The sequence below is a fragment of the Eumetopias jubatus genome, unplaced genomic scaffold, assembly GCF_037043125.1.
Source record: "Eumetopias jubatus isolate StellerSeaLion01/CBP00866 unplaced genomic scaffold, mEumJub1_p1.0 scaffold_3, whole genome shotgun sequence".
In the NCBI taxonomy this organism is placed as follows: domain Eukaryota; kingdom Metazoa; phylum Chordata; class Mammalia; order Carnivora; family Otariidae; genus Eumetopias; species Eumetopias jubatus.
This window is the reverse complement of record NW_028274809.1, coordinates 69,425,446-69,442,474: the sequence shown is the minus strand read 5'-3', so window position 1 is coordinate 69,442,474 and position 17,029 is coordinate 69,425,446. Positions and strand designations below refer to the sequence as shown.

Below are 17,029 nucleotides of genomic sequence, written 5' to 3'. Positions count from 1 at the left end.
ATCACAAGATATGGGAAAACTCACACAGCTTCAAGTCATCACAAGTCGTTGTACCCATGTATTTGTTGGTGGTGGAAAAATACTTTTGCAAAAAAGCACCTGCTATGAAAAATACAATCAGAGTATGATGCAAATTTCTCAGGCCACACCAGCCTTGAAGAGGATGAACAAACTGTGTTCCACCCAGTGGATTTCTGGGACACCCAAGTTCCTGTCACATAGTTCCCGGGCTGATTGCTAACCTTGCCGTGGAATCTGGGGAACTCGGGGTTTCCTTGGCAGCCATGGCAGCCACTGTTGGTGTCCTGGTACAGCTCTGGCCTGCCTGTTAGCTTTCTCTGTGATGGTTGCTCCCCTGCTTGGACCTTGACAAGGTAACTGTTATCTCCTTTTTTTTAACGCGGCTGAGCTACAAGTAACCTGTTTCTGGTGGCTTGTTAAAAGCCTTCTGCCTTAGAATTCCAGTGACCACCCCCCCCCCCCCACCGCCACTAATTTCAAAGTTTTTTTTTTCTCTTACAAAGCTGAGGGGTTCGAACAGGGAAGAGGGGAAGGAGGGAAGTGTCCGGGGAAATTCTCCTAGCGCGTTTGGCCATCTGTGGAGTCAGAAGCTGGGGCTTGGTAACAGAGTGAGAGTCCACTGGTGGGCAGAAAAGCCACTGCCCCGCTGAGGCCTGCAGCAGCGGGGACCCAGGGGCACTGGGCACCAGTCAAGAACAGGGCTGTGTGTTGAATTGCACTACAATGGCCAGACGGCAGGCCCTTTGAGAAACATCAATTCGGGCCTAGGATAATAGGTTGCCGGGTTCCAGTATGTTGAAGAAATTCCCACCAGGGGAGAGGGAGGATGCAGTTGGGAGTGGAGAGTTGCCTGCCACTCCCTCAGCTCTTTAGATTGTGCTGAAATGCCGGGGAGTACTAAGCAAACGCTGCCTGGAGTTCCCTGGCTTTCCATTCACTGATTTTGTGCATCAGTCACTTTAGTTTAAATTCTATGACAGGAATAAATAAACACAGTGGTATTTCTTGGTCAGGTAAAATGTCCACTAGATAGGTGGCTCAACTCTTCATAGTTTTTCAATGACCCAGCTTCCACCCCGGCAGGCAGGTCTCGTGGCAAGGAAAAGAAGGCAGAAAAATCACCCTGAAAGACTGTATCTGGAATCGACACTGGACCTCTATTCACATTTCATTGGCCCAAGCAAGTCAACATTGCCAAGCCCGCTGTCAAAGATGTGACGGGGTCTAATCCTACCATGGAGTGGGACAGGCAATATTTGAGAACAGTAATACAGTTTGCCATATTATGTGAACTTGAGCAAGGCATTTGGCCTCTCTAAGCCTCAGCTGTCTCCTATGTATGGAGGACGACAACAGTATTTACCCTTGGGGTTGTTCAGGAGGCAAAATGAAGTGATGCATTTAAATGCCATGTAAGTGTGAGAGCTAAAATAATTAAAATGCTGCCCAAGAATTGCCCTTTCTCAAACATTATACCTCAAAGAGCTGTATAATTTTTCTCTTTTCAATTTTTTTTATTCAATATAAGAAAAATAGGCATTTTCTATGAAGCTGTTTGCACATGTGAAAAATTATCTTTTCAACATTGGATTTTTCTCTAATTATTTCACTTCCCCAAAAGTTGAGTGATACAGTAAGAGTTATTGATGTGTGACTTTCCCCACAACTCCCTATCCCCTTCCTCATAAGAAAGATTAGGCTATGATTGCTTATTTTCTTCCCCTCCACTTCCAAAGAGGCCCTGCCATTGCCACCAGTCATGTGGGATGTGGGGTGCAGGATTTGGGAATGAGGGCAGGTAGCTGGAGCCTCAGAGTCAGGGGGATGAATGAACAGATGGAATGATAAGAGCCCAGTCACTGGGGAGGTGAGATGTTCTTCTCTTGGGAAGGGAGAGAAAAGCCTGTTGGGACTGGGATCCTGGAGACTGCAAGTAGGGAGCAGTTGTTCTAGGGCATTTTAGAAAAGGAGAGTTTAGAGATATGAAATCTAAGGGATTTGGCTTTAAGCCAGTTAAGATTACAGTTGGCTGCAAGCAACAGAAAATTCTCTGAAGCTGACCTAGGACAGAAGATTGTTTCTCTTCCTCAGTCATTTAAAAAAGTTCAAATGTAGGTAATTCGTCACCGTCATGGAGCTTCCATGAACATCAAGGACTCAGGGTCTTTCTCTCTTCTCGTTCCATTGTCTTTAGCATGCTCTCCCATGGTGCAATACAGGAGATTCAGTTCTAGTCACATCATCTGTATTATTGCCAGCCTAAAGGAGGAAGGAAGAGACAAGCCCTGCTGACACCCTTTGAGGAGATTTCTCAGGAGTTGCATTCAACGCTTGCACTTAAACTCATTGCCCAGAACTTAGTCATGTGGCAGCACCTGGGAGATGTTTTTATTTTATTCGAGGTGTCCAGCCAAATCACAGGATCTACTTCTAAGGAAGAAAAGGAAAATGGACATTGGGGCAGATGACTAGCAAACAACCCACTGAGGGGTAAGAAAATTTTAGGGTGGTGTTATAAATTATGTACTTCAGTATTTTTAAGTCCTTGAGAAATGAAGAACTTAAGTTATTTTTAAGTAAAACCTTGGTTTCTGCTCTATATTTCATTGCCTGTGACATAGATTTGAGGCTGAGCCACAGGAGCTATGGCTTAGTGCTCAGCCAGCCACTATATCACCACTAAGTTCTCATTCTGCTTCTGACTCGTGGGCTCCTCCCTGTGAAATGTCTTCCTGTTCCTCTCCATATAACTATATAACCTTCCTGTGAGATAGGAAAGGACTTTCTTCCCACCGTCATTCCAATTTATTGGATTCCCCAAATGGATGGCCTTGGCGGATGGCCTCATACACTGTGGAGACATACATATATATTTAATTATATTTATTCTTCCACTTTTTAAAAAAATTCTTACTCTCTTTTTTGGAAACTTGGAAACTAGGTCAAATGGCATCACACAAGTATCATGGTCAAAGGCACTTCTCTCTTAAGAACCTCAGCGTTCGAGGACAGAACCCAGGGACCTCAGACTCTTTCCTATGTCAAGATGTGGTTTCTGCTCTTAGGAGATTTAAGAAATGCTCTGTTGCCTGACTCATCTTCTATAAAGTCGTTAATGTTGAAGTTCTGTGAACCTCATCCCAGCCACCCTGAAGTCTTTGCTTCACTTTTATCAAGTATCATATTAAGATTCATTGTTAATTTGCCAACTTCTTTTGGTTATCTTGGGGAGCCCAGGTTCCAGAAATAAGCATAAAGACTAGTTGCTCAGTTTCCTTTCTCTTCAGGATGTTAGTTATAAATATACTATATTATAACTTAGTTTTTGTTTTAGAAGCAATAGATGTTCATTGTGGAAATTTAGAAAAGTATGAAGAAAGAAAAAACAAACACTTATATCCTAATCATCTTAAACATGTTCATGGGAGGGGCCCCTGGATGGCTCAGTGGGTCAAGCATCTGCCTTTGGCTCTGGTCATGAGCCGTGGTGCTGGGATGGAACCCGAAGTCAGGCTCCCTGCTCAGTGGGGAGTCTGCTTCTCCCTCTCCCTCTGCCCCTTCCCCTGCTCACTCACACACATGCATTATCTCTCTATATATATAAATAAAAATCTTTAAAATAAATAAATAAATAAATAAATAAATAAATAAAATTACGTGATAAACTTCAAAATTAAAAAAAATTTTTTTAAAAGATTTAATTTATTTATTTGACAGAGAGACACACAATGAGAGAGGGAACACAAGCGGTGGGGAGTGGGAGAAGGAGAAGCAGGCTTCCCGAGGAGCAGGGAGCCCGATGCGGGGCTCGATCCCAGGACCCTGGGATCATGACCTGAGTCGAAGGCAGACGCTTAATGACTGAGCCACCCAGGTGCCCCCAAATTAAAAATCTTAAAAACAACCATGTTCATGGGATTCTTTCTAGTCTTGTCTCCGTGAGTTTATATGTGTATGTGTATACTTGTGTGTTTTAAGCAAAATTAAGAATAGTCTACAAATATACACTGTTTATATGTTCTGCTTTCCATGTGAGCAATATCCACAAATATTCTTTGAAAGCATGATTTGTTAATTGCTACATAGTACTTAGTTCTATACACCATTAAAAATCCATTTCAGTAGGGGTTGTTTTTTGTTGTTTCATTTTTAAAGATTAAATGACTTTGACAACCACGTGGCAAAGCCAAAACTAATATTCACGGCTTAAAACTCTTAGTTCAGTGTTTATTTAGTTACTATTAGCTTCTTGGGGTTAGGGGCCATGCTTGTTTATCTTGGCTAGTTGCTAAACAGGGGCCCCCACCAAATCACACCTCCCTGCATTCGTGCCTTGGATAATTTTTACCCACAGTGAATCTAGGCTTTTCTTGTGCAGCCAATAAAATTTAGTGGCAATGAAGCTGATAACTTCTGAAGCTAGGCCATGAGAGGCCTGGCAATGTCTGCCTTGGTCTCTTTGTGCTCTGGAGGAATTCATAAGTGTGACTGCTGTGGGCTGCCTGGCTCTAAGGAAGAGTAATTTGGCTTTGTGCATGGACTACATGGGGAGAGAGACAGAGGGAGCATGAGATTGACAGAGAGGGAGGGAGGGAGGGCCAGCAAGTTCCAGTTGTTCCAGCCATCCCAGTTGTGAAAAAAGCTAACTTGGCTGTCCTGACCAGTCAAGCCTTCAAATGACTCCAGCCCCAACCACCATCTGATTGTAACTACATGAGCAACCCTGAGTGAGAATGGCCCAGCTGGGCCCAGTCAACCCACTGAACTACGAGATGACATAATGAATTACAGGGTTATTTTTTTTACTTTTTATTTTTCTTTACATAACATAAAATTTATTATTTTGACCATTTGTAAGTATACAGTTTGCTGACATTAAGAACATTCACATTTTTATGCAGTTGTTACCACTACCTGATTGTAGTGTTAAGGCATTAAGCTTTGGGATGGTTTGTTATATAGTGATAGATACTCAAAGCACTGTTATATTAACTCCTATATCTTCAGCACCTAGCAAGAGCTGACATGCATAGTATTGTAGATGATTGGAAAACATTTGTTAAACAAGTATATACACCTACAAGATTACTCTCTCACACACATGTACGTGTGTAATTGTGGAATTTCCTTATAATTACAGTGCTAAAAAAAGAGTTACTTTTAACTTTGTTATTTTGCGTTTTTTTCAGTCTCATTTCTCACTGGACTAGGTCAGTGAAGACCGACTTGGTGTTTGTAAAACAGAGTAAAGCCCAACATCATAAATGGCTGATTGGAAAATTTCCTTTCAAAATCGTTTATTTGGTTTGGGAACCTTGCTTTATTATTATTATTATTATTATTATTTAATTTTATTTTATTATGTTATGTTAATCACCATACGTTACATCATTAGTTTTTGGTGTAGTGTTCCATGATTCATTGTTTGCGTATAACACCCAGTGCTGCATGCAGAACGTGCCCTCCTTTATACCCATCACCAGGCTAACCCATTCCCCCACCCCCTCCCCTCTAGAACCCTCAGTTTGTTTCTCAGAGTCCATAGTCTTTCATTGGAAACCTTCCTTTTTAATAAGTACAATTTGGTTTTGCTCTGAAACTCCAAAACTAAAAAAAAAAATTGAGCCTCCACAAGGCTGTGGAAGAGGTGTTGCATCATTGCTCGTGTTTCCGTCACACCACAGGGAGGACAGGGGGGAGGTGATGGGGGAGGTGTCGCGGAGCCAGTGCGACGGTGGCAGGCCTCAGGTGCGGACGTTGCATATGGGGAAAAGTATAATTTTACATGGTTTCTGGGACTCGAAATGAGAAGAACTAGAATTGTTTTCAAACACTCTTTGCCTCACCCTCTTCCGGCAAAAGATGGGTCTTAGGAGAGCCAAGAAAATAAGGGTGCTGGGGGCTCAATGTAGAAAGAGGAGGAACAGGGCACTCTCATGCAGTTCATCCTTCCTGCAAGGAAGGGAGAATTACAGCTGTTCCACGAGAAGGAGAGACCTGTTTCCTCTGTTCCTCTTTTCCGCCACTCCGTTGCTCCCTCCGTCACCAAAGTACGAAGTACAAAGTACACTTCATGTAAAGTTTGGCAGGATAAGAAAGCACATTAGCCTTCCCACAAGTTGTGGAAAGAACTGGGATGTTGGTTGAGGGGCAGACGTGTGTTCCTGCTGTGGCCTGAGCCAGGTGCCGGGGTGGGGACAATTCTATAGGCGTGGCAATCAAGGTTTGGGTCCTTCAGAATCTCTGCTAGGATAGGAAAAAGTTAACGTGAAGAGGCCAGCACAGAGTGAACCGTTAGCCCAGCTGCTCTGACTGCAGCATGCAGGAGCCTCGGCACCAATGTCGTCAAGCCGCACAGTGTCCGGGGGGTGACGTGCAAAGGTGAAGTATCAGCCCCGCTAAGGAGCGTTCTGTGCAACTGAAAATCAAACCCCTTAAAGCAGAAAGCCCTGAGCTGGGCCCTGTCACGTGGTAGAGGGCATCCCTTTTGCCCTCAACCCGCGCTGTCTTGCCCCAAACACGTTGAACTGCGGCAAGCAGAAACAAACCTCAGAACTCCTACAAAGTATTCCAGGAGTGCAAGTTTCATCCTGAGGGAAAATTGTAGTAGAGATTACCAGCACACATTTGAGACTTCCATAAAAGTGATATGAAACACGCACAAAAAGGTGGGACTACTGAGGTTGTTGCCAAGTTTCTTAAACTCACAACGGGGCGTGGTTTTCTCAAGGTCGTTACTGAGTTCCGGCTGCTTGCTGTGCACAATTGAAGAGGCTCCTTCCCACTTTGAATTTTTTTTCTGGCTAACTTAATTCTGATTTCAGCTTTCAACATTGTGCTGCTCGGATTACCCACTTTAAACAGTCAACCTCCTGGCTCTCTTCTCTGTTCTCCTGGGAACTGTGGGTGCTGGCTGACTTGCCGAAGTACACGCTACTTGGTCTCACCCTGGAGCAGAAATGTTTTGCCTTGTGCAACTTCAGAAAGCTCCTTTGATAACTTGATTTTGATTTCTTGCCTAAATGTTGAACAATCCAGCTTATCACTTCTAGTTTGTCTTTTAAATGAATTTGTTTTTTATCACACCCACTAAATTCATCCAAAGAAGGTCCAATGTCTTCTTATGCAAGAAAAGAGTATGAGCAACAGGAAGGCTGAGAATTATGGTATGATGCAATGTTTAACATTTGTCCTCTCTGTTCTGGGGTCTGTGCCTTCACCCTACCAGGTCTGAAGATTCAGCTGTAAGACCACCACTGAGGTCTTGTTGCATGAATGAGCCAGATATGTCAGACTAATTCTGACTGCTCAAACTCAGCAGGCTCATTGGTGAAACAGTGGACCAGCTGAAATTATTTACAGTGAATGAGGTGCTAGGTCAAAGCACAGAACAGTTCTTGCTAACTGGGATATTTAGTCATCCACAGAATATCTGTTGATATTAAGCCAAGTACTAGTGTTCCTTCAAGCACAGTGTGAGAAGTGCTGAGTTAGACAGTGTGCATTAAGACAGTTTCATTAGATCATCTCTACTTTAGGATACTAGTAAGTATTACTTCCTCCGGGGAGTCCTGCCTCACTCCCAAAAGTTTACCTCTGTCGCACCACATACTCCATAATGCGATGTCTGAGTCACAGGTCTCTGTTCCCTACTGGGCTGGGTAGTCTTCAAATGTATTAACCAAATTTGGTTTTGGAGAGTAAATGAACCAACAAATGAGAAGACGAAAGACTGACAGTAGCGTCAGATGTGTAGTATTGGAAGAGCCCCGCATGCCGCGAGGAACTGTATACTCCCCAGATGTGCCCTGTGTCATGGAGATGGTCGTGCCCACCTTGCACGGTTGTTGACGAGAGAAAAAAACGAGATCAACTCTATTTTATTTAACAAGCTTATCATTGAGTGTCTACTTGGAGTTAAATACTGTGAAAACATTCCAAAGTGCTTAAAAAATGATATTGTTTCCATTTATTTCAGAACAGAATTTGGTTGGCCGATTGCTCTCACTGTACATACACCGCTAGGCAGGGAAGCTTTCCATTGTTCTCTAACATCCTGTTTTTGGATTTTCAGCTAGGAATTCACATTTCCTCCTCGTTTACTGCTATTACAACTTTGTAGTACTATAGCAATATGAATGGTCCCGGAGGAAACCTGAACTGCCTATTTTGATAACCTTTCTTTATGATCTGGCTTGGTTTAATTTGGATGTAATTCAGGAAAAAGAAAAGAAAACAGAAAAAAAAAAACCACTTCACAGATTTGTTTCTTAATAATTAAATGTGATCCCTTAAGGATACAATGCCATTTTATTTTAATTTTTTCTTTAATTTTTGTTATGCTTGGTGAGTTCCAAATAGTCAGAATGCAGTTTGGGTATGGAAAACAAGTTTGATAAATATCTGAATTTAAGTCTGTTTGGTAACTGATAACTAACCAAAAATAAATGTAAGAAATATTTTCAAGATTTGAGAATATTTCGATCTTTAAATTTTTTTCAAATTTTTATTTTAGAAAAAGAGCAAGCAAGCCCTTGAGCATGTGTGTGCACATGGGCAGAGGGGGAGGGAGAGGAAGAGGGAGAGAGAATCTGAAGCAGACTCCATGCTGAGCACGGAGCCCGATATGGGGCTCAGGACCTCAAGATCACAACCTGAGCCGAAACCAAGAGTCGGATGCTCAACTGACTGAGCCACCCAGGTGCCCCAAGAGAATATTTAGATTTTTAAAAAGTGTGTATTATGTAAGTTAATTGTTTACATGGTTTTGAAATGGTACATGCATTCATATATGACTGAAAGGAAGAGTTAGAAAAAAAAAGCATCTTTGCTTAGGAACAGCTAAATTTGGGAACTAACAAGAGTAGAGCAGATAGATAATTTAGTAAGTTGTTGTGTGGAATAAATTTACTATAGTAAAAACCCCATTTACTTTGAGAACATTCCTATATTTTTCAAAATAACTCATAACATCATTTTGTATAATGGATGAGTTGCTTTCAGTGGTCATGGTTTCATAATTTGTAAAACCTAAAAAATGTCTAACCTTCTAGTTAGAGTTTTTGTTTTTGTATTTCTTTTCTAGAATGCTCTGGCATATTAAATTGCTTTGGGTTGAGTGTTTTAAATTCCAAGAGATAATGGCTCCCAAAGGCACTCAAATCAGCAGGCAGAAAGACAGAGCCATCGGCCTCTTGTAGCTATTTCAGGCAAATGGATTGTATGTGATTACAGACTCGATTGTTGTTCTTAACTAATGAAAAGGTCGAGTTTCAAAACTTTGAGGTTTGGGTCTCAGACCCTCATTTTCATAGAAATCCTGATGTAAATGATGCAGAAGTTCTTCCTTTTTTTTTTTTAAGATTTTATTTATTTATTTGACAGAGAGAGACACAGTGAGAGAGGGAACACAAGCAGGGGGAGTGGGAGAGAGAGAAGCAGACTTCCCAGGGAAGCCCGATGTGGGGCTCGATCCCAGGACCCTGGGATCATGACCTGAGCCGAAGGCAGACACTTCATGACTGAGCCACCCAGGCGCCCCATGATGCAGAAGTTCTGAGGCCCCTCCATCAGATAAATTTAATGTGCAAAGTTGCTGGAAGAGTAATCCTAAATCTGAACTCGGAGTGGGGGAGGGTCTGTCTGATTGGTGAGTGTCCCGAGAGGGTTGCCCATGGTATCAGAGCTACATGATCTCGAAGGTCCTGAGGCGGAAGCCCTGGAGGGAGCCATAGAATCTACTGTGGAGGATGGTTCAGGTTTGACTCTGGCCAGGATACCAAAGGCAGGGGCTGCTTCAGGTAGCACCCGGTGCAGAGGGGGCGCAGATTTGAGCTTCTGTTGTTACGGTGCTATATCAGTTGCTGCCCAGAACATTGGAACTTTTTCAGCCAACACTGGGGAGGACTCTGGTGTCTGAAGGTACAGTGTAGGTCAGGTATGACTGTACTTTTCATAAGTTGTGTCTGTAACCCATGCTGTTGTAGTTAAGAGGGCTGTGTAACAAATAACTCCAAAATATAATGGCATAAAGCAACCTTTTATTATGTACATGGACTGTTTGAACAGGGCACAATGATAGCAGCTTATTTCTACAAGGTCTGGGGCCTCATCCAGAAGACTGGAAAGCTTGAGTGCTGGAGTGATCTGAATCCTTGCTCACTCACACGTCTGCTGGTTGATTTGGCTCTTGGCTGGGGGTCTTCCTAGGGCTGTCAACTGGAAGAGTTACATGTGGCTCCTCCATGTAGCCTGGGCTTCCTCTCAATATGGTGGCTGGCATTCAAGGGTAAGCATCTTCAACAGGGTTGGCTTCCTGGGCTTGCGATCTCTGCTGTCACACTAAGCTCCCCCACACTCAAAAGGACCCCACGCTTGGTTTATTGCTCATCACTATCATCTTGAAATTTTAAATTTTGGAATAAAAAGTTGCTCACTTTCATTTTGTACTGGGTCTCACAAATTATATAGCTAATCCTGCTTGAGAGAGAGAACAGAGTAGTGGGGGGCAAGGGGCAGAGAAGGAAAGAGAAAACTAGCTATTAGCTATATTACCCTTTTGGATCTAATCTAGGAAGTCAGACTTTCACTACATTGTATTTGTTAGAAGCAAGTCACTGGAGTGTCCCATATTTGGACAGGAAAGAATAAGTTCCACTGCTTGATGGAAGGATGTCAAGGTTCTGGGAGAGTACGTGGGAATATAAACATTGCTATGGCAATTTTTGGAAAATACAATCTGCTACAAATGCTCTGCATGTATTTCTGTAGGTGCCACCTACTGGGTAGAGGTGGTTTGTGTGTGTGTGTGTGTGTGTGTGTGTGTGTGTGTGTGTTTATAGCCTTGTGCAAAAAAGTGTTAAAATTAAAGTTAGAGATTGAGACACCAAGATATACTTGATCTGATATTATATAGCCAGTTCACAATATGCAACATTTACACTCCATGACACAAATCCCCTCAACCCACTTTCAAGTTCCCAGAGTTGATACGAAGAATTTTATAGTGATACCTTTGGAAAAAGAAGTTGCTGCATCCTAGGGAATGGTGTGGGTATTACCTCCTTTGCTCCAACTTTAGTAAGAGGAGACCTCTGTGGGTTCATTTGGAATGTTTTAAACTATGTTTCTTGCAGTTGGGATTCTCAGAGGATTCGTGCCCAACTTACACCTTAGAAAGCCAAATAGGGGAAGGGGCTTCCAGTTTTGAAATGAATAAATCTTAGGAATAAAAGGCACAGCCTAGGGAATATAGTCAATGGTATTGTAATAGCATTATATGGAGACGGATGGTAGCTACATTTGGGGTGAGCACAGCATAAAGTACAGACTTGTTGAATCACTACGTTGTACACCTCTAACTAATGTAACACTGTGCGTCAACTACAATAAAAAAGAAAGATAAAGGGGCACCTGGGTGGCTCAGTCGTTAAGCGTCTGCCTTCGGCTTGGGTCATGATCCCGGGGTCCTGGGATCGAGCCCTGCATCGGGCTTCCTGCTTTGCAGGAGGCCAGCTTCTCCCTCTCCCACTCCCCCTGCTTGTGTTTTCCCTCTCGCTGTGTCTCTCTCTGTCAAATAAATAAATAAAATCTTAAAAAAGCAAGCAAGCAAGCAAGCAAGCAAGCAAGCAAGCCTAACAGGCCAATGGCAACATAAGCCCTATCTTTATTTTTTAATCTAATTTTATTAAAATTTATTACTTATTACTGTTATTTTATTTCAAGTAAGTTTTATTTTATTATTTTATTAAAATTATTCTTTTTTTTTAAGGTGACTTAATTAACAATGTCTTTATTATTCCACCTCATAGAGTAGACAAGGTAGGTGGCTCCAGGCCGGGGTTATTTATGGGCTCACAATTCACATCATAGGGGTTATAGGCAAACTTGACCACACCCATGAGGAACATGTATCTTTCCAAGGAGAAGCCCAAACTGGACAACCCCTGAGGTCCATTGGGTGTCACCAAATCCTCTCAGAGATGATGGGAAGGAATCTATTCTAATGGGACCAAGGTACACTTGATTTTCTCCATGAAAGGGGAAGGGACGTGCAGGGAGCTTCTTCCCCTGTGCTTTGGAGATGATTGCTGCAAATACTTGGATTCAGTCAGGATGTAGAGTTTATAGCTCCAGATTCCAAAGGAGCAAAGGAATATTCTCTGTGGACTAGGCCTGAGGCTCACTTGGGTGAGTCAATGTGCATTTATCATTGGCTTTGTCTAATAGTGCCCTAGAGGGGTGAAGGACCAGAAGCCAGAAGTTGGAGTTGATAACAGATTAAATAAGGGTGATAGAAGCATGAGTAGGGTGATCCACTCTTCTGGTTTACCCAGGAAGGAGGGGTTTCCCAGGACATGGGACTTCTAACGCTAAAGCAGGGATACACCCTGACAAACTGAGATGGTTGGTCACCCAAAACTTGACAACCGATAAGAGGATGCATCTGTCCAGGACAAGGGAACTGCAGGGGAGGGGTCCAGGACAGACCCTGCAGGATACTTCCAGCAATGTTCATAAAAGAAAGACTCATTTGTAAACATTTAAAACATTTAAGCAAAACCAGTTCATGAAGGACATTGCCTATCCACAATTTCTCTTTCTTGTCCTACCTCCACCCTGGAAACTGGCTAGTAAGCTGCAGGGAGAACGTCGGGAAGGAAGAGGAAATGTGGAAGGTGAAGAAATCACGCATGAATAACCATCCACAGAGAAGCAGCCCAAGCAAGGGGGCAGGAGGTTTAGTGTTACATCAGATCCGGTTTCGGATTATATAAGATATTCTAATTAGCGGATTTAAGTATTTTTGCTACTAAAGTGACTGTAGGATACCTTTGTCCTGACGTAGATATCTGAGAGTGTCTACAAAAGTCATGGGATATGCCCGAGTGTTCATCCAAGGGCAAGGGAAGTTTAACTACACAGAACCCATGTGTAGTGGTTGTGGAGCATAAAAACAGGTGCTGTGATTTCATCGCGGGTCACACTTGTTCAATACACTGTTACACTTGAAATTTCAAAACTCCTGCTCTAAGAAGTGACAAATTGCATGCCAGAAAAATAATTTGTCAGTTTTCTCTTATTCCACTTTTTAAGGATTATGCATTTTCCATGAACTGTTGAAAATCCTTTGGATGATGATCTAGTTAAATACAGGGACAAATTCCACCCTTTCTACCCCTTGCTCGGCCCTTAGTAACACCCAATGGCCATCCCACTAGATGCCAAATATTTGCTTCTCCTTAGGCCAGATGCCAAAGGATTCCAGGAAATAAACATGAGATCCACAGAAAACTGGGTTTATTTATTCTCTGGGATGGTTGTCAGAAATGACTCAGCTTTGTACACCTCCACCACACTCTCTTAGGTAAACACACCTGCTCCTTTTACCTGTGCTCAGCTCAGTTTGTCGGCTTGCACTTGAATTCTGGCACATGAGAAGTGCCCGCTCCTGCTGGCTTGTCAGTATTGCTACTCATTCCCACCCCATCCCTACACCCACCCGTATCTGGCACCCAGTCTTAAGATCTGATGTTGATTCCCAGGTCTTTCTGGACCCCACAATTGGAAGATTGTGACTCTCTTGCCCAGAATTTCTGTGTTTAGGGCACTGGTTGCTGGTGCCTTGGCACCATTTCTCGGTTTTCTTGGATCTGAATTCTAGTCTCAACTCTGTTAATAACTCTCAGTATAATTTTACACAATTGTTTTAACCTGTAGGAAACCTCAGCTTAACCTCAGTTCCTTCATCCCTACAATTGGGGTAAAACGTAGTTGTACTGCTTGGAGATAACAATAGCCATGAAAGAAACAATGTAGAGAAACAATAGCCATGAAAGCACTTTGTATGAGTTAGGTAGTAAAAGCATGAACAGTATTATTATCAGTACAATCCGGTTACCAGGCTAGAGTTGGGGTTTCCAGTATTATTACCTTATCTCTACCCTTACCTCTCATTACTGCATCCCTTGGCCATTTGCTTGGATCTCTGATGACCTGATGTCCTGAATGCCCATATCTACCTGCCCACCTGGACCATCCTTCTAGGGTCAGATGTGGAGGAGCTCTTCTGATCGCATTTGTTTTCTTAGTTGCATCATGCAAGGGTCAGTTACTCTTCCTCCTTCAAACCCAGGTGAGGCTCCTGAGCTTTCTCTATTTGACTATTCTCTCTAACCCAATCTCCTAATGACTACAGAGGCTTGTACAATTCAGTTCAAACAACACTCCCTTCTGCCCTTACAGCAGTCCTATGGAGGGAAACCAGATGAGCAAAGTGTTCTGGAAGCCAGGTGAAAAAGTGTAAAAAGGAAGGATTGTACAAGTCTGTCAAATGCTAATACTCAAGAGAGATGAGGCTTGAGAATTGATTATTGGATTTGGCAATGTGTAAGTTACCAATGAGGTTGATAAACAAATTTGGAGAAGTAACGGTAGTAAGGGTTTGATTAGAGTAGGTTCAACAGAGAACAGGAGGAGCTAAATTGAAACGGCAAGTATAGGCGGCTCTTTCAAGGAGTTTGTTGTTAAGGGAAGGACAAGAATGGGAAATAGCTGAAGAGAGATATAGGATGAAGAGTTTTAATCAATGAATACAGAAATGAAAGCATGGTGGTAGGCTGATGGGCTAGACCCAGTAGAGAGGAATAAATTGGACAGGAGGGAGAGGGAAAATTTCTGGAGCAATGGCTTGAGTAGGTTTGAGGTGATGAGATCTAGTGCACCGTTGGAGGAGTTGGTCTTTAGGAATATGGATGACTCAACCTTAGCGCAAGAAGGGAAGCAGAGCATGAGCACACGTGCAGGTGGGCGGGTAGATATGGACGGGCTCTTCTGATCACATTTTCTTAGTTGCATAGGAGTCAGAGTGATCATCTGAGAATGAGGATGGAGGAGGCGTTGGATTTTGAAGAGAAAGAAAGTAAGACACCGTCACTTAGAAGAGTAAATGATCTAGGGAAATACAATGTAATTGCTGGACAGGGTTAATCACCCACATAATGTTGGCGATCATGAATCTACATTGATGTCATCAGTGGATTTTTTTCTAGATATGTTCATCTGTGTGGGTGTAGGCACAGAGTAGGCAGAATGTTGAATTTAACCAGGGTTGGGTTTTATCCAAGGAAGTTTGATGAAGCAAGAGCAAAGCAAAGAAGTTGGGGACAAATTTAAAGGAGTGATTATAATAAGTGACCAAGGAATTTAAGCTGGATAATGGGGGAAGTGTGTGAGGATATCAGGAGAACCAGTGAAAATATAAGATCAGTGTATTGGAGGTGTTTGTGGGATTTGGGGTTGTTGGAATTGGGGTTTAGGAAGTGAGCTGGAAAGAAAGGTAGTTATTGGCCAGAAGGTAGACTGTACAATGCGTAAACAAGTGGTGGGGCTAGTGGTAAGGCAGAGTTAGATGACTTCAACAAATCCAAATCCTGGATTTGTTGGCATACTGGTGTGGCTTACAGTGTTCTCCCAGTTGTTTCATGGAGGCAAGTGGATAATGAGGGACCATTGTTTTATGCTAGCGTTCTTATTCTTGTTATCATTATTTTTCAGTTTCAGTTGAGTACATGAGTATTAAAATAGAGTTAGGAAGGAGTGTGGAGTAATGATAGTTTATGATAATTAGTCATGATAATAGTTTAAGCCAGCTATGTAATTAATCTCATAGTGTGGCTTGGGGGCCCCTGGGGTTCCGCAAGACCTTTTTTCAGGTCACAACTATTTGCATAATAAAAATAAGATGCCATTTTCCCATTTTTGATTTTTGTCTTGTGAACATACAGTGGCTTTTCACAGAGGCTACGTGACATATGATAGCACAACAGATTGAGTGAAGAAGCAGACATGAAAATCCAGCCGTCTTCTATTAAGCTAGAAATTAAGGAAATTTCAAAAAGATGTAAGACAATGCCAAGTTTTTGCTGTTTCTTTTTTCTGTTTTGGAAAATATAAGTTTTTTTCCATAAAAATTGTTATTTATGTTGACTTGTAATGGGTTTGTTTGTTTTTAAATCCACCCATTTATTAAATTTACTGAGTGTCTACTATAATAGATGCTGAAGATTTGGAGATAATTTATACAGTTCATGGATGATGGTGAAAACAGACACAGAAATAAGTAAGATACAAGTTACAATGGTATGATAATATTTTCTGTCTGGGGTAGAGCTACATTTCCCACTTTCTGTTCCTTTTTCCCAGAATGCTCCTCACCTCCATTCCCTATCTTCTCACAGCTGGTTCCTTCTCTTTTGAGGTCTTCAGCTAAAATACTTCCTCCTCAGGAAGGCTTTTTCTCACTATATCAGACAAATTATCTGAAGTTTTCTGTAGCCAGCCCCTTCCATATACGCATCTGAAGACACTGACCAATAGAATATGGCAAATGTGATGGGATATATGTGATTAGTAATTCTCTTACAGAAGAATGTAGTGCTCCATTTGCTGGAGTTGTTTGCTGTCTCTTTTCCTGGCTCTGAGGAGGTTAAGTAGCCATGTTGGGGAACCCTATGTGGCAAGGAACTACAGGTGGCCTCAAGGAACTGAGGGTGACTTCCAACCCATAGCCAGCAAGAAACCAAATCCCTCAGTCCTACCACTACAAGAAACAGTTCTGCCAACAGCTCGAGTGAGATTGGAAGCACATCCTTCCCCAGAAGAACCTCAAATAAGGCTGAAGTCTCAGACAAAATCTTTCTTTTTCAGCTTTATTGAGCATAATTGACAAAACGGTAAGTCTACAACATGACGATTTGATATCCATATCCATTGTGAAAGGACACCCCCATGAAGTTAATTAACATATATAACCGCACATACGACTTTTGTGTGTGAGAATATTTAAGTTCTCTTCTCCTAGCAAATTTCAGTTATACAATCCATGGTTATCAGCTATAGTCACCATATTATTTATACATTAGATCCTCGGACCTTATTCATCTTATAACTGGAACTCTATTTACCAATCTCTCCCAATTTTGCCCACTCTCCAGCCCCTGGCAACCAC

General features: G+C 42.2%; 1 long non-coding RNA gene across 1 annotated transcript in view; it reads left to right on the top strand.

The window, feature by feature from the left end:
• The first annotated feature begins 202 nt into the window (after positions 1-202).
• The window catches only part of LOC148164704 (uncharacterized), a 172,069-nt gene continuing 155,242 nt past the window's right edge, over positions 203-17,029 (top strand). The window contains exon 1 of the long non-coding RNA XR_015767866.1: positions 203-374. This is a non-coding gene — a long non-coding RNA (uncharacterized LOC148164704). The remainder of the gene's footprint in view (positions 375-17,029) is intronic.